The sequence below is a fragment of the Pseudochaenichthys georgianus genome, chromosome 18 (genome assembly GCF_902827115.2).
Source record: "Pseudochaenichthys georgianus chromosome 18, fPseGeo1.2, whole genome shotgun sequence".
NCBI classification, from domain to species: domain Eukaryota; kingdom Metazoa; phylum Chordata; class Actinopteri; order Perciformes; family Channichthyidae; genus Pseudochaenichthys; species Pseudochaenichthys georgianus.
The window spans coordinates 23,953,800-23,972,756 of record NC_047520.1 but is presented as its reverse complement, the minus strand read 5'-3'; the positions used below and the strand labels follow the sequence as shown (position 1 = coordinate 23,972,756).

At 42.2% G+C, this 18,957-nt stretch overlaps 1 protein-coding gene across 4 annotated transcripts in view; it reads right to left on the bottom strand.

The window, feature by feature from the left end:
* Positions 1-18,957, bottom strand: part of afap1 (actin filament associated protein 1) — a 216,257-nt gene that overhangs the window by 83,944 nt on the left and 113,356 nt on the right. The gene's annotated exons all lie outside the window — the stretch shown is intronic.

Below are 18,957 nucleotides of genomic sequence, written 5' to 3'. Positions count from 1 at the left end.
GCCTCACTACTGAAACACTAATTATATTCAATGCTTTGGTTAAACACTTTTCCTTAAAGAAAGGTGCAGACATGTTTTACTGCTACTTTGAAGCTGGTGTTTGGGGGGTATTTGGATCAAGTGTACATTTTGTTAGCGTTGAATTCAAACTAGACCCAGCATAGAACTGCAAGAGAACACACTTTAGTGGAAAATATACTTTATATACAGTCTATGGTACTGGTGATCAAGGTTACAGCACTGTATCCATAAGCATTTTGTAATTTGTAGCCTTTATTTAACCAGGTGAAGCCCCTTGAGATCAAAAGATCTCTTTTTCAAGGGTGACTCGCAGGACATTAGTTACACATGTAACATAAAAACAACAGAACAACAATAAAGATGACATACAACATAATGTACAGGGTACAGTTTACAAAACTCTATTTACAGTGACAGGTACCATGAGTATCAAACAGCATGTCACCCAACCGAGTTTTAAAATGATGCAGGGGAACCAAAGTGCTCAGTTTTAAACAGGTTTGCAGACTGTTCCAATTTAGTGGAGCTGCTCATCTGAAAGCTTTCTTCCCTAAGACAGTCCTAGCACTTGGCACATTTAATAAAACAACATCATGAGATCTCAGGCAATACGTACTTTCAATTTGTCGAGAGATCAGAGAACAGATGTAAGTTGATAGTTTACCCAACATGGCTTTATAAATAAACATGTACCAGTGACTGAGCCTCCGTACAGTTAGTGAAGGCAGACCTGCCTTGGCATACAGGGTACAGTGATGAGTGAGTGCTTTACAGTTAGTCACACATCTCAGAGCACTGTGATACGCAGCATCTAACTTGACCAGGCAATGGGCAGGTGCATTCATATAGATCAGATAACCATAGTCCAGCACAGGTAAAAAGGTCACAGTGACTAGCCTTTTCCTGGCCTCAAGCGAGAAACAGCACTTGTTCCTGTAGAAGAAACCTAGCCTAACCCTCAGCTTTTTAAGCAGATTAGTGACCTGAAGTTTAAAAGTAAGACAATCATCAAGCCAGATACCAAGGTATTTGTAACAGGCAACAACTTCAAGTTTTGTTCCTTGCGTAGTTACAATATCAAAAACAGGTTCTAGTGTCTTTTTTGCTTTTGAAAAGAGCATTACCTTGGTTTTATCCACATTTAAAAGAAGCTTTAATTCAGAGAACTGAGTCTAAATAATGTTAAAAACAGCCTGTAATTTAACAACAGCCTCTTTAATGGAGGGACCTGCACAATACATCACAGTATCATCCGCATAAAAATGTAAAGTAGCTTCATCCACATTATCACCTAAACTGTTGATATGGAAAATAAAAGTGGTCCTAAAACAGAACCTTGTGGTACACCATTAGAAATGTTTAACCACTCAGAAGACAGTCCATCAAAATGAACACATTGGGATCTTTCAGAGAGGTAGTTCACAAACCACCCCACTGCAAGGCTGGATATGCCAATACTGAGTAGCCTCTGCTTTAAAATGCGATGATCAACGGTGTCAAACGCTTTGGAAAGGTCAATAAACAGAGCTGCACAACTCTGCTTATTATCTAAAATACTAGTAATGTCATTCACCACTTTCATTGTCGCAGCGATGGTGCTGTTTTTCTTTCTGAATCCTGACTGATGATTAGACAGGATGTCATTTATACATAAAAACTCCTTTACTTGTTCACTCACAAGTCATTCGAGCACCTTAGCCAGAACTGACAATTTAGAGTTATTTAAAATAGTTGCCTCCCCTCCTTTCAGTAAAGGCAAGACATAAGCAGACTTCCATACTTTTGGAATTGTATTTGTGCTGAGGGAGAGGTTAAAAAGAGAAGTAAGAGGTGGAGCAATAAAATCTGCAGCTATCTTTAAAAATAAAGGTTCTAAGTTGTCCGGGCCAGCCGGTTTCCAAGGATCTAGCTTAGATAAGGCTTCATGAACAACATTGACAGTAAAAGGAGTAAAACTGAAAGGGTTTTCCAGACCACATTGTTCAGAGTCACGGATTGGGGTGTTCACAGAAGCAGAGTTAGTCACAGAATCAAACATAGAACCGCAGGACACAAAATGCTCATTAAAGCAATTTATCATAGTAGCCCTGTCTGATATAGTGCCAGATGCTGTGGTAAGGCACGGAGGTAGCTCATTACGGATCTCACCGGTGGATATCGATTTTATTGCTTTCCAAAATTTCCTAGGATTATTTAGGTTTTCTGTGGTAACCGACAAATAGTACTTCGACCTTTGACATTTGAAGTGAAGCTATTCCTTAGCTGCCTAACACGCAGCCACTCTATCTCTGAGCCTGATCTCCTAGCCTTTGCCCAGGCCTTGTTTCTCTCATGAAGGAGACTAGACAGCTCAGCAGAAAACCAAGGATTGTCTCGTCCCTTTACTCTAAATGTACGCAGGGGTGCAATGATCTCCATAAAACCAAGATAAAAATAAGACCATGCGGTTTCCACATCAGCACACAGATCGATTTGACCCCAATCAAAATCAAACAGATCATGCACAAAACCCTGCTCAACTAAATGTTTTTTGTCTCTCTTAATGATAATGCGAGGTTTAACCTTTTGGACCTTAGTGTCCCTAATTGTGGCTACAACACAGAGATCGCTCAGATCATTTGAAAATACTCCCACAGATGAATATGTATGGGGAACATTAGTTAAAATTAGATCAATTAGGGAGGATCACCATGACCTGTTGACCCTTTGCCACTTCTATATTTATGGCTAAAAATTCAAATTGCTTACTGATCGATTTGGAAACTAATGTGGTTACACTGAACTTATTCTTAACATAAATGGCAACGCCACCACCTTTATTAGGCCGGTCGGTACGATACACATTAAAACCATTTAAGGCAATGTCAGAGGCCAAAATAGACTTGTTTAGCCATGTTTCTGATAAGACAATGACGTCAGCGCCAGTCGATTTTGCCCAGATACGGACAAAATCTAGTTTACCTAACAGACTGCGCACATTCAAGTGGATGAAACCCAACCCAGACCTAGCTTTAAAATCAGCAGGAGTAGCGATCTGACTATTACTACTGGGCGGACCAGGGTTAAGGCCCTGACACACCAACCCGATTTTGGGAGTCAGAGGCCGTCAGAGGCTGTCGGGCATTCGCGGCGCCGTAGTCAGGTTGGTGTGTCCCGCACCGTCGACCGTGACACGCCTTATTTGGACTGCCAGACCCGATGCATGGCCGATTCAACATGTTGAATCGGCCATGCATCGGGTCTGGCAGTCGGACCAAATAATCACTCTGATTGGCTGTTCAGCTAGCAAATCAGTGCATGAGAAGCGAAGCGGAAGTGAGGGACGTAAACAAACGATTTAAGAAGGCACACACAGACTGCTATTCATTTTCATCTCATCATGGCGATCTGGAATGATGCAAACGAAGACCTGCTCATCACCTTGATCCAGGAGAGGCCAGCTCTGTATGATATTACGGAGAAAAGATACTCTTCTTCTTCTCTGTCTTCCGGTTGTTGCCTCTTTTGAATGACGAATACACACTACCGCCGCCTGCTGGTAAGGAGAGTTATTGCCACTCACGCACTGAAGTCGGTGCAGTGTGTTCCCGTGCAACACATGGCCAAAACGCAGGAGAACACGGCCAGGCAACAGCCGACTTCAGCGTCGGCTAGTCCTCTGGTGACTGCTTGGTGTGTCAGGGCCTTTAGGTTGTACATTTCCTGACAGTAATAACAAAACAAAAAACAGGCATCTTTTCCTCTTAAACGACACAAATACGTTGTCATCTAATTTAGAAACACCGGAAAAGTCTGCGAGAGTGTGATTAGAGCTTAAGAAGCAGTCCTGAAGAACCATCATCGCAGGAAAATAAAAAAGACAAACATATTTTGTCGAGCAGATTGACTGTGACAAGGCAACCGGTAATTGTTTGAGCAACACATCCGAATCTTTGCAGAGGATGCCCACTGCGGGTGGCAGAACAGACCTGAATCCAGTAGACTCCTCAGAATGACTAGAGATCTTCTCATAGTCCAAAACAGTTAACAGGCACAGCAAAATCCCGATATGGGCCATTTTCCAAGACCAGCACACAGTATCCGCGATGTTCCTGGAGCAAAATCAGCACAGCAGCAAAGGACAGGCGAAAACAGCAGTGTGGAAGCGCTCCGGTCCCTCCGTGGTATCCCCGGGGTGAAAGCAGGCCTCTGCAACAGCAGAACCAGGACAGGTGGAAAGCAGGCCCCAGCGGTGGTAAAATCCTCCTGCGACAGCAGCACACGCCCGGTGGAAGCAGGTCAAGCCCGAAGCGTGGATCCACTCCGTCTCTCCGCAATGACTCCGGGGTAAAAACCTCTCCAGTACAGCCTCTACAGGTGGGAGCAGGCCTCCGTAGATCGCAGATCGCAGGCAGCAAACAGGTGGAGCCGCTCCGTCTTTTCGCGACGAGCAGGCCTCCGTAAATCGCAGATCGCATGCAGCAACAGGTGGAGCCGCTCCGTCTCTTCGCGACGTCTCTGGAGGAAAAACACCTCAGTACAGCCGCACTCGACAGGTGGGAGTAGGCCTCCGCAGATCGCAGACAACTAAAACTACTACTTGTATAAGTAGGGATGGTTAAAAGTTTGTAAGCAGGAGAGCTAGATGCCGCTAGATGCTAACAGAATGCCAGATGCTAACAGGTAAGTGCGAGCCTGTAGAAATTGTGACTGCCTCCAATGACAGCGTAGGTGAGTGACAACGTAATCAAGTTATTAGAACAAGCCCATGATGAACTGGGCCAGTGTTCCAAAACCGAACACGCATTACTCTTGTCAAACACAAAGCTATTGGCAGATGGGACAACATGTGGACAGATACCCATATACATACACCCCCTTGCCCCATACATTCTTCAAAGCTTAAACATGAGGTCCAGCTAAGACAATGAGTAATAAATTGAAGCCAGACATCACAACAATATTAACACACATTGTGCCAACTGTATGGATATTTGTATGTATGTGTGTCAATTTCCACTTCACTTTGTTTGTTTAGTTAACTTAGTATTATCTTAGTTAATAAATAGTCTAAGTTAGCTTGCACGTAAAAGTTAGTAGGTGAATGATTTCACAATATGAAAAGGCAATGTCATGATGTCGGCTAAATCTCTACCATGTTATAAAGACATGTCAGGACACTTTTGTTTGTGAATCTGGGTTGTTATAACGAATCACAGCAGCACTAATGGAACAGTCTTTGTGTAGGTGGAGAACACACACACGCACACACACACACTCACACTCACATACTCATACACTCACACAATATTAAAAGAAAAACATCTTCTGCAGGCCTTAGCCAGATAAAGACCTGCAAACCTCTGCGATACACAACTCATTGTTTCAACGACCCATGCTAGTGTTAACTCCCACAAAACCTTTCTCACAACTCTCATTTAAAACTCATTCCTTCACTTCCCCTCCACCCTTCCTGCCTCAGGCTGGCATGTTAAATGTTTGTATGCATTCACCAGGATGCCAGCTTGCAGGCTTTACTGAACATATAACTGGAGATGGAGATTGGGTTCAGTGTTTCCTACATTTCGCTCACTATACAATGAGATGTGGTAATGAGGGTCAGCAGAAGTTGATGATGGTCCACATTTTTTGATTGAAGTTGAAGAACCCTGAGGGACTTATGTACCAATGCTGACACTCAGGCATATATGCTTACTGTACACTTTCCCACCTACACAAGCATGCACACACTAAACACTAATGACCCTCTAACTCAGGGGTGGAGAACCTTTTTCCTATCAAGGGCCATTTCAATTTTTACAACATCCTTCGAGGGCCATACTAATTGTTGAACTCATAACCTCTGCTAAAGCGAAGACACATAACGCATTACACTCAGGGGAATCACTCCTCAATTTGATACTGTTTTTTTTTCAAATTATTTATCTAGTTGAAAATAGGTGATAATACATCTGAACAACAAAATGGACCACATACAACTTTCCTCATCTTTATAGTTACATGTATCGTCATTTTCGTTGAGGATGAACATTTTTGAGCATCAGGTTTAACAGTCTATTGCAGCGTTTCTCAAAGTGTGGGGAGCGCCCCACTGGTGGGGCGCAGAGATGTGATAGGTGGGTCGCGAATGGACGCGATGAACGGGAGATTTTTTTTTTTATTTAAAAAAGGCCGGAATCGAACCTGAGTCGTCGCGGGCGGTAGTGGATTATTACAGCCGGAAACTCGCAACGGCGGTGGACTTTCATAGCACCGCTGCACCGGACCAGCCGGAGCCGCCAGAGCCTCGCAACGCCGGGTGTTTGCGGCGGCGGATGCGGTACCGGCGGATGCGGTACCGGCGCAGCGGCGCTGTGGAAGTCCACGGCCCACCTATGCCAGAGCAAGCAGCCCACCAACGGCAGCGGCCCAACGGGAAAAGTCCCGAATCTCCTGATGGCCAATCCGAGCCTGCTCACACACACACAACTGAAACCAAAGTCATTTGCAGACATATGTAAACATCTCTCATACACACATGTGAAACACTCTCACACACAGACGCAACAGCGTTGCAGTCAGGAAGAAAAGCAATGTGGAGCGGCACCTCACCACTTCATAAGGAGTTTAACCGTGACACTTTTCGAAATCCCGTTTGTGTCCCCCCATTTTACAAATAGGCTATGTTTATTATTATCTTTTAACGCAAGCCATCATCGCCACGGAGGAGCACACAGCCTCTGTGAGTGAGTCTCGCTCACTCACAGAGACAGAGAGAGACAGAGAGAGAGAGAGAGAGAAAACACACCTTTATCTATTTAATATAGCCTAGTTGTACAAAATAAAGAAATCATTCCAATGTGTACTATAGGACAGTAAACAGTTTAAAAGGGGAGTGATTAGTAATGCATAAAGAATGCTAACTAGGTAACATAAGATAAGAATACACAAGTTTAAATGATTTGTTATTGGTTGTGATCATATTCTAAAGATGTTTGGATTATTGAAAAGTATACAGCTCCCTTTCATAGGGTGTTGAGAGCTGTATCCATACATTCATTTTGTGCTCAAAGTGCACCAGATTGATGCATTTAACTTCAACATTTTTAAAAAAATCATACATTTTCTTTTCACTGAAAACGGGTCCCACAGACCCAAACAGCACACAAAGGTTAAAGGTAAGCATATAATAATGTTAAAATGTGCTAAATATATACACTGCAAAAAAACTGAAAAAGGGAGGAGTAAAAATAGCTCACAACTTGTTTACTTTTTTTGAAAGTAGCTCTCATCCTAAAAAAGGTTGGAGACCGCTGTTATAGAACGATACATTTGACCATTTTAAGCTTGGCCTACCATTTTATTGGAGCAGCGAGGAACAGGTGGGGCTTTAAAAGGCCCACCTGTTCAAAGTGGGGAATGCCAGAAAAAGTTTGAGAGCCTTGTCAGTGTTAAAAAAAACACCACGATCATATACTGGATTAACAGATTATGAATTCAAAATTAGGGATATCAGTAAATAACTAAATTAATAACATAAACGCATTCTGCCGGAAATAAAAGTCCTGTGCTTTGCGAGGCAGGACCCAGTACAGAGAATACAGGGGTTAATAATGTGCAGGTGTGTGTGGAACAGGAACACACTGCTGCTGCTCTGGCAATGATAACTGTGTGCCTTTTATTAGTAGTAGAACAGCGAACATGGCGAGTGAGGGAAACATGGATGCAAATTAAAGGTCACATGACATGCTTCTCTGGTTATTACCCGTCTCCGTGTGTGTTATGTAGCTGTTTATTCATGTAAACAGTCTGCAGAGTCAAAAACCCTCAAAGTATACCCTGTAGCGAGTAAAACTCTAACACAGAAAAGACCTGTCTATGCTGCCCCAGAACGCCTCGTTGGAGATCTTTCTTTTTCCATTTTTTTCTTCCTGGTCACTGTGACGTAATGGATTTGGACCAATCCGTGGACTTCCTCACACACACACACACACACACACACACACACACACACACACACACACACACACACACACACACACACACACACACACACACACACACACACACACACACACACACACACACACACACACACACACACACACACACACACACACACACACACACACACACACACACACACACACACACACACACACACACACAGCAGCACCCTCAGCACCCCCACTTCCCGCGTCCATGATTACTGGTGTCATTTTCTGGTTGCTAACGCCATTGTAACACCTAATCAGGAGCTCCAACAAGCCGTTTAGGACAGAGAGTGAATAAACATACCATCAGAGCCGGCCTGACCCATTAAGTGACATAAGCGGCCGCTTAGGGCCCCGCAGCCACTAAGGAGCCCCCTAGCAAAAAATAAATAAAAATATGTACAGTGTCGCCAGGGTTAAGTATGTTTAATTAATTGTGTTAATATGCCTAGATTGCCTACTCTCAAAGTCATGTATTATATTATTGAGTCAATAATATATAATACATTAACCGTGCTTTACCTGAACCTCATCATGACACTAGAGAGGACGGCAGGATTGTAATTTCCCGTGTTCAGTGAATGCAACAGAGGCAAGACACCAGACCAACCAGAGAGTTGAATGGAAATTAACATCTGTCTTATTGGCTCACAGGTACCTATCCTGTGAGCTGTGACAATGTTTAAAATAAACTGTCAGTCGGACTCAGAGTTTTTGAAGATGGACATAAGAAAACAATTTCTTAAAAAAGACGATAATTCTCAAGTGGTGGCTCACACAACAACCCCAGAGCCACCACTTGAGCCAAACTTTCAAGTTGTAAGCAAAGCATAAATTACAGCTATGTTGATGTTAATTTGAATCGCGGGGGTAAGCTAAACAGTTAGCAAGTAGCTATAGCTAGCCAGAGATATTAAATAAACACTTTGTCATACAATCTAAATGTAATGTTTTTTAGCGTTACCTGGTGATTTCAAAGAAAGCTGTTGACTTACATGAAGCTAGAAGCTACAGCCTACAGTACACAGTTGATCCGGCCAAAGGTCGCTTAGGGCCCCCATAAGTCTAGGGACGGGCCTGCATACTATACAGAGATGCTGTATGAGAAACCAATGTGATTTTGGAACATTGAACAATGTAAATCTATTCTAGTAGACCTCAACAATGGAATTATGATCAGTAGAAATGGCCATGTCATGGGACCCTTAAGAGAAATTAGATGGACCTACGGACAGTCTCATTTAATCTGAAGTTTTTTCACATGACTTTTGTTTAACCCCTCTGCTGTCCTCTTGAAGCTCCCCAGTACCATGAAAATTCATCCCATGTTTCATGTGTCCCAGATCAAGCCAGTCCACACCAGTGACCTGTGCCCTCTAACCGTTCCCCCTCCTCCCCCCCGAGTCATCAATGATCATCCTGCCTACACCGTGCGTCGGCTCATGGATGTCAGGCGCCGGGGCAGGGGCTTTCAATACCTGGTTGATTGGGAGGGTTACAACCTGGAGGAGCGTTGCTGGGTGCCTCGGTCACGCATTATGGACCCTGTCATGTTGAGGGAGTTCCACAGGGCACACCCTGACGAGCCTGGTGGTCGCCAGGAGGCTCCCATTGAAGGGGGGGTACTGTGAGGATTTGCAGTTCTCCCTCCTTCTTCTCCCCTTTGTTTTGTGTTTGTCTGTCTGTCTGTCTGTGTGTCTGTCTTCCTGGCTGGGCGTGGTTGACCCACTTCTGTTTCCCGCCAACTCATCCCCTCAGCTGTTGCTCATCATCCGGATTACAACTACTCACCTTCACCTGCATATATACCCGGTTCCTCCATCCAGTATTCACCGGTTCGTCGTTTCACCACGCTGGTAATACGACTTGGTAAATTTGCTGTAGCTAAACTATACTCTCTGTGTTCTTGTTATCCTTACCTTGTAGAGCACCTCCGCTGGTGATAAACCCTGGCCCAGGATTAGGTGGACATCTAATCCCTCTTTTTGTCTCCTGAAGGGTTTTTTGGTTAATAAACCTTTTCTACCACATAAACTCTGTCTCCTCTTCCTGGTGTTCAGCATTGTGAGTTCAATCCTGTAAGCTCGTGGAGAGCGTAACACATATTAAGAAACACGTGAGTTGTCTGACTGAAATGTGGTGATACCGCAATCCCATAATTAACTGGGTAACTGGAAATAGGATCACATTGCATTATTCTACACAGTACATGAGTTAAAGACACTGTACAAGAGCTAATTATCTGAAACATCAGAGAAGCCCCAAAAAGAAAGAGAAAAACCCAAGTTTCTTTTCAAAAGGAAATTCAAATGAATATACCACATCAAGTATCTTTGCAGATCACCCTTTTTTTAAAGTGTACGTCATAGTGGCAATTTTCATAAATGATTTCATAAATGAGATATTAAACTTACAATTATAATACAGCATAGTACTCCATTGACTTAGCATTGAACTCCTTTAATATTATCAGACTCACAGTGGATACTAACATAGCTGGCAGTCTCTAACTTAAGATGAAGGGCAGCAAAAGTAGAGCAGAAATAACTACACTTTCCCCTCAGTGCTTTATTAAGTCACTATGATCACATCATGTTTCAGGGGAAAAAATCTTGGCATTGTAAAAAGCCTCCAAAAGCATTTGAGTGGGGGAAAAAGTTGTGAAATAGGTTTTCCATTCATGGCACAGTTTCTTAGGGGTGTTGTTATAAGTAGACTGAAACAGTTGTGTTCCTCATGATAAACCAGGGTGAGAGCATGTGTCATCTATTTACATCCAATACACACGGTAGTTAAGACTTAATCAGTGTCCAATTTGTCACTTCAATGTGACATTCAATATGATCTGTTAAACAACCTAATTCCTGTCTCAAGGCAATGACACCATTGTAATGATGTCACTGAGCGGTTTGCCATGGTTGAAAACCCACAAAGAAGGGAAATCCCACTGAGGAATAAAGTACCACAAGAACAAAGATTATTTGAGAGCAAATGAAGACCAGAACATGTCATGCAACAAACTCACAAAGGTCATTCCTTTCTGAAGAAGTCCCAAATCGGAGTGATTCAACTGAAAATGTGTAATCGGGATCCAACTCTCGCTGCACATGCATTCCGTAGCCTGACACTGCACAGTGACACATATACTTAATGCAATGTGTTTCACTTTCAGACTAAAAAACATTTGGTTTGGCAAATGACAGCCGGCCTAGATTAATTCAACAAAGCTGCTTGTCTACGGCCACCATCGTGGCAATGACTTGGAAAGGTTAAGACATTCTCTGAGAGGATCGTTTTTAAAAATGACTGCAAACCACTAGTGATAGCTAACAATACAAAAGTGCATTTTAAACTCGTGTACTGTTTTTTCTAAGGGGATGAGGAGGATTGGGGGTTGTCTGAATGAAAATGAGAATGGGAGGAAATGAATTCCAAATGGGACCCAGACTGCTAGGGATAACGCACCCTTGCTATCCATCATGTGAACACACTTCTGTACGCTGGTTGACTTGTGTAGTAAGGGAGGCTCTGTTTGGGGGAAACGAGGGAGGAGAGTAGGAAGGGGTGGGGGATGGCATTGCTCTCCAACATCAACACAGATGGAAATCATTTGTGTCTCAACAGAAAGCTGGTCCACATTCTCCCTTAGCAAAGCTGAGGCAAAAGCCTGCACTGATGATGTGAATACAACTGCTGCATAAATAAGTAGTAGTGCTAAAACAATGAGAGCGAATGTTATAACATGTATGTTTGCACACTCTTAATTGTCCGGCTTTGCCTTTTTTGGTGTGTGTGTGTGTGTGTGCGTGCGTGTGTGTGTGTGCGTGCGTGCGTGTGTGTGTGGGGGGGGGGGGGTATTCAGAGAAACCAATACATGTGACTACTGTACACTACTGTCACTTAAAGCATTTTGAACTATTTTCTGGAATTTTAGACTAAATTATTAACAAATTAATTGTATATGTAATCAGAAAAGTGAATAACCATTACACAACGAGGCATATACTGTACGGCAGTGCATTGACGAGTGAAAGAAGGTTAGGGGTGTGCTGGGCATTAAAGCCCATCAGACCATTGGTCTTCAATGATCTGACGAGTACTTCCTTTTCCCATACTAAGAAGACATGTAACGGACACCATTATGTATTAAAACATGTGAACATGAAATATTAAACTACAGAAAAAAAGAACAAACATTTAGTTTGCAGTTGTTTGGTGTGATGCACCTCGTTTCTGCATCTGCACGTCAATGTGTGCTTAATGGAAACTCGCATCATTTAAGGTAGATTTTTCAGGTCTATGTTCAAACTACTTGACAGACGGGAGGAAAACGCACATGTAGCTGACGCAGTCAGATTTTTGATGAAATGAATATATTACATGCCAAAGATGAAAGAGCAATATTACTGTAGCATAAATTGTGGATATAAAGTGACTGAAAGAGTGAATGTCCCACAAGGCCCACTTGGTGGTCAATATGATCTTATTAGAACCAGACTGTGTTTAGTATGTGCATTAACACATGCATGAATGGGTTCATGCAGAACTGTTAACACATTGTAAAGTGATGCAGTGATCCTCTAACTTAGATCCTGAAGTGGATTTCTCCATATATATTAACAGCGTAGGTGAACATGTGGATGAAGCTACTTTACATTTTTATGCGGATGATACTGTGATGTACTGTGCAGGTCCCTCCATTAAAGAGGCTGCTGTTAAATTACAGGCTGTTTTTAACACTATTCAGACTCAGCTCTCTGAATTAAATCTTCTTTTAAATGTGGATAAAACCAAGGTAATGCTCTTTTCTAAAGCTAAAAAGACACCAGAGCCTGTTTTAGATATTGTAACTACGCAAGGAACAAAACTTGAAGTTGTTGCCTGTTACAAATACCTTGGTATCTGGCTTGATGATTGTCTCTCTTTTAAACTTCATGTCAATAACCTGCTTAAAAAACTGAGGGTTAGGCTAGGGTTCTTTTTCAGGAACAAGTCCTGTTTCTCGCTTGAGGCCAGGAAAAGGCTATTCACTGGGACCTTTTTACCTGTGCTGGACTATGGGGATCTGGTCTATATGAATGCACCTGCCCATTGCCTGGTCAAGTTAGATGCTGCGTATCACAGTGCTCTGAGATTTGTCACAAATTGTAAAGCGCTTACACATCACTGTACCCTGTATACCAAGGCAGGTTTACCATCACTCTCTGTACGGAGGCTCAGTCACTGGTACACTTTTATTTATAAAGCTATGTTGGGCAAACTCCCGTATTACATCTGTTCTCTGGTAAAGCAGAAAGTTGCGGGCAGCTATTGTCTGAGATCGCAGGATGTGGTCTTGTTAGATGTGCCGAGAGGGAGGACTGTCTTAGGTAAGACGGCTTTTGTGCGCAGCTCCACTTGCTTGGAACAGCCTACAGTCCAAATTGAAATTGAGCAATTTTATTTCTCTGAATGTTTTGAAGGCACGTCTGCACGAGATGCTTTCTGACACTATGGGTGTTTGTAAGTGTTGGTGAATATGTAAATATGATGTCCTCTATTGTTTGTTTTTATGTTTCATGTGGAACTAAATTGATGCAGGTCTCCCTTGTAAAAGAGATCCATGATCTCAAGGGACCTATCTGTCTAAATAAAAGTTTGAAATGAAAATAAGGTGAGGAGTGTGGAGAGGATCAAACTGACTTGGAAAGATCCTGTTCTCTTTGAGGATACACAGATGTGTCTATAATGATTTGTTTTAACAGCTAACACACCTAAAACTGTTTATTTAGTTGGGTTTAAAATGTACCTTGAGTATTGCATGTCTTTGCTAGGGTAAAGGTATATACAGATCATTGAAAATGTCAACGACTAACCTGTCCATTTTATTTTAGAGTAATTTATGACTAATCACATCAATAATGTAAAGAAAAAACGTATAACTAAAATAAGTACTTCTATGATTGCATTTTAAATCCACATGAATACTCTAAACCAGTGAGTCCTTATGTATATAGAGTTCTGCAGCTCTCAGTGTGCAGAGAGTTCTGGGATGCAGAGCTCCCTGCAGGCTCACTGTGCAGAGAGCTGCTCAGACTGTGGCCCGGGCCGTCTCCTTCTCCTCTATACTCTTTCACAAAAGCTCTCTTGGTTATTTACTGAACTTCAAGCCATTCGCACTTTAACAAATAATACATTCTGATATTTAACTGCAATTGACATGTTACTAAAGGAATGGGTTTTCCTATTGTGTAGTGTGTACTCAATTATGTTCTTTTCCCCTTAACTCCCTACCCTTTTTTATCTTTTCTGTTCTGCTCTCTCCTCTCTTTACTTTGAACCATCTTTCTTCATGTCCAATGCCGCAAGCTGTAATTTATACAACTTGAAGGAATGGAGAGAGGAGAGTGGAGCAGAAGAGAATTCTTCTCTCTGCCCTGACAGCTTATCCAGAGGTCAGTGTGGACATGTGATACATGGTCCTTTCAGAGCAGAGAGAGCAACAGAGAGCTGGAAAAAAGTAGCTAGGTGTCCATGGAAGTATATTTATGAGGTTTGTATTTACTGCTCAGTCAACAACTCAGTCCCTGACTTGGTAAGAAATGTCATCATTGAAAATCACAAGGTTTGATGGATGGACCATAAGCCCAAGAAAATCAAACCCTATTCTGAAATGCTTAAAAGCCTAGATTGTAATGATTTGAGTTTCATGTGTTACGTGTTGGGTTTATTTTGATGTTCTGTGTTCCCTGTCTCATGTTTTCCTCCTTAGCCTCATCCCAATACCCCTCCTCGACTCCTCTCTTCCCCTCCTCCGGGACTTGACCCGGAAATCGATCAAGACACGCCATTTTGAAGGACGTCCCAATAGCTGAAATGCACACGGGGGAGTCGAGGAGGGGTGAGGGAGGAGGGGTGCGGGAGGAGGGGTGCGGGAGGAGACGAAAGGGAAGATACACGCGAGCAGACTACGTGGAAGTGTTTTCACCACTCGCGTATAAAAGCCCCGCCCCCACCTTCACAGCTGGTCGATTTCAACAGAGGAAACCCGACGAGTGGAAGATGAGTGGAAAAGCGTCACATAAATGTATAAGTGCTCACAGCTCCGTGGGAATTATTATGTGCAATTCATTTCTAAAAGGCTTTCACATTACAATAATTATATTTGTATTTAAATGTAGGCTACATTTTACACCAAAACAGAACACAAAAGCAGGAAAAATGTAATTGCGATTTTTCTGACAAATATTGCGATTGCGATTCGAATTGCGATATTTGTTTTTAAGCGACCCAACGGAAGTTTATTGTAAAATGCGGCCATAACTCCGGCTAGGAAGGTCGTATCAACGTGCTCCCGTCTCTAGCACCCCCGCAGCCCGAGCTACGAGTGAAAAAACTAAACTTACATGAAACTTCCGTTGGGTTGCTTTAAAGTCAAGCTTCAGTTTAAGATTCACCCTGTAATAGAAACACGTGATGGAGCATTATTAAACTGACTCAGAAACCATCTAGGAAAGCTCCATTGAAAGCCATTTGGAAAGGGCAGGCACTTTCAAAAGCACTTGGCAGGTGATTGGATCAATCTGTCTATCACCTTCTATCATGGGCTACTTCTGATTGACTAACAATGGCTGGTACATGTGGAGCACAGCACTTCTGATTGATTAACAATGGCTGGTACATGTGGAGCACAGCACTTCTGAATGGTGTGGATGACTGACACACAATAAAAAAAAAAGTTGTAAACAAAAAAAAAATGTTAAAAAAATCGCAGGCTTTGCGATTTAATAATCGCATCATTTAAAATCGCGATTTCGATTTAAAATCGATTAATCGTTCAGCCCTACTCCTCTGTCCTCGCGTCATCTCCTCCTGTCCCTTACAGAGGCGGAGCTAAGATGCAAGGAAGGGACGCGAGTGAGGGAAAGGAGGAGTCGAGGAGGGGTATTGGGATGAGGCTCTTGTGTCTTGTCTGGTCCTACTTCCTGTGTGTGCCTTCCTGTCGTTCGTTTCCCTGGTGTGTCTGATTGTCTCATTCTGTTCACCTGTTGCCCTTGTGTTTCTCCCTCCTTTACCCAGCTGTTTCTTGTCCCGTGATTACCCCTCTCTGTATTTAGTCTTGTCTTTCCTTGTGTTCCCCTGTCGGTTCATTGTTAGTCTTTCCCTTCACGTCACGCTCCATGTTTGTCCCTGAAGTTTTTTGATCTGGATTCTTTACTCGTGCTCCCCTGGTTTGGTAATGTTAAGTTTGTTTCTTGTTTTCTTTTTGTCATCGGCTTTTGTAAATAAAGCTCGCTTTTTGTTATCCCTTAAAACCCGCTTATCCTTTTTAATTCTGCATTTGGGTCCTACCTTTTCCGCGATCATTAAATAGATATCAACTGATCAGAATTGACCAATAAGAAAATAGTTGAAATGTAAGGTAATACGTTTATGTGACCACTTAACACGATGTAGGTGAGATAGATACCACTCACACATCTATCCACTAGATATGTAACTACAACTAGCAGTCAGTTAGTTTAGCCTTGTCATCAACATGAGGTTGTTTTATATGGCTAGTTGATTCATCTGGGTTTTTTTATGAAATGAAGGCGCCTAAATGTGTTTGTTTCTATGGCCAAGAGTTCAAAAGACATACAGAAACATCTTCAGATTGGAGAAGCAAAATCAGATATTATTTGGCAATTTTCTTATATGCTACATTAAAAAATATATATATATATATTACAGTTATTGGTCAAATCTAACTAGAATTATCTCATGATTTAGTCTCTTATGTCAGAAATGATTTGATCAACACTGAAAAACGTTGGTACATTTTAGGTAAAGGGTCCTAGAAAGTGAGTTGAGATTATCTTCTCAGATTTACTGACTAGAAACATTCTACAAAGACAGGAACATCACTCCTCACTTTAACTAGTTTTACTGGGAACCACAGCTCTCATCTGCAGGCACACACTGGGGTACTGGAGTGAACTGCTTCTCATTATTATGTAACTCTATGTCTCTTCTAAACCTGATAACCCTGATAGATTATCTGTGTTACACAACTAAATGCCATTAAGGACTGGATGTCTAACAACTTCTTGCAGCTTAATGCAGACAAAACAGAGGTTCTCATCATTGCGTCAGACAGTATAGCTCTGAAAGTTGCAAAGAGTATAGGGTCCCTTTCCTCAGCTGTTCGGTCCAATCTACAACATCTTGGTGTGACATCTGATCAGGCAATCCCTCTGAACCCAGGGCTCGCAACAATACTGTATACAAAAACGCCTCTACGCTTTGGAGCTTGTTTATCCATCTGTAAACAACTGCCAGCTAGGTCTCTCAGTCACTCACTCCTGATCGTTCACTGCGCAGTGACAGCTGCTACGGGCCTGATGTGTGAATCTGATAGATAGAATCTATCAAAACGGCCCAGCCCAGTGGGGTGTGGGTCACACCCCTCCAGGGAGTGGCTGGAACACTTACAAATGTGGGCCGGTAGGATTTAGGTAAGCGGCCCACCGGGAAATCTCCCGGTATTCCCAATGGCCAGTCCGCCCCTGCCCACGGATCCGTATCCGGGGCCGAAATCGCGTCATTTGAAGGAAACAACGTCTAAGGAACCTTCATATTTAATAAACTATGAATGTTTTATATCCATATAACGGAAAAAAAACTCATTTAATTGATCTTTTTCATTTTAATTTTTTTTAAAACTCTAAATGCTAACACTGACCCTCTGAATTAGCCCAGAGCGACAAATGCTAACCTCTTACTGCACCTAAAATCACTCATAGCACCCTTATTACTTATCCTAGCTGCACATCCAACACATCGTTTATGATCGGAAGGAGACACAGAATCTATTGGTACCCACTTCAACACTAAAAGATTACAAAATCGCGGAGAAAATAACAAAAACCTACATCAAAACATGTCGCGCTAGGTAGCCAAAAACGCTAACATGGTTTACCTTGGTCTTTGTATGGTCAAAACTGGTCTTCAATGGCATTAAAACGATAAAAACGATGGTGTAGTTAATCCAATGTGTCTATGTCCCCTTTCAAATGTTTTGATAATCCATAAGCAATAAAACTGCTTTTCCGTTTCAAGATATCAGAGCAGGGATATTCCTATGCTCTTCAGGGAGCTTGCATGTGCGAAGACGCAACCTTTTTTTTAAACTATGGGACGATTTCCCTTCGATTATATTGGCTCTAATGGTCAGGAAGAGAAGTCACATGTCAAAATCAAGCAAGGGGGGCCAGAGATATGGAAAATCCACCCAAATGGCCCCAGAAGAGGTTTTTTTTTGCTAAATCAGTCTAAAAAGGTCAAATATCACTTGTTTTGCATCAATCTTGATACAGGGTACTTATTATCTGTTGTACTTTGGATTGCTAAAGCTTTTAGTCTACTAACCCATCATCCAAGGTTAGTTTGCACTATAAGTACAAAATATCTTTTGGACGGACATTATAATTTACTGAATTTTCTTTAAAATAAAAAACATCTATATTGATTCTGACTCTTCTACATCCAACTCCCAGGTTTATCATTACTTTGAGAAAAGTTATTATTAATTTAACCCTTTTAGAAGGGAAGATATGGTCATTTGTTCTGGGAATGTCATTTTCGAGCCTGAAACCTGAAAAACAGGCTTGGGGCTTAACAGTCGACAAAAAAATGATATACAAAAAAAACATGTGACTGCTGCGTTCCCCGTGTTGAATCAGACGGAGCTGTGCCAACTTGTTATAGCACTAATTATGTCAGGCAGGAAATAAATAGTGCGGGAGCACTTTGAGCACGACAAGGATGAACCCAGGAAAGTTGTTTGCGAACTCTGCAGACAAAAGTTTGCCTATTATTCGTCAACTTCAAATATGACGTTTCACCTTAAGCATGCAAGTACTTGCCAAGCTTAGCCTAGCCACGATGAGAAAATAAATCATCCAAATGTTCAGTCTGTGTCCTTGCTGCTTGTTTTGACACA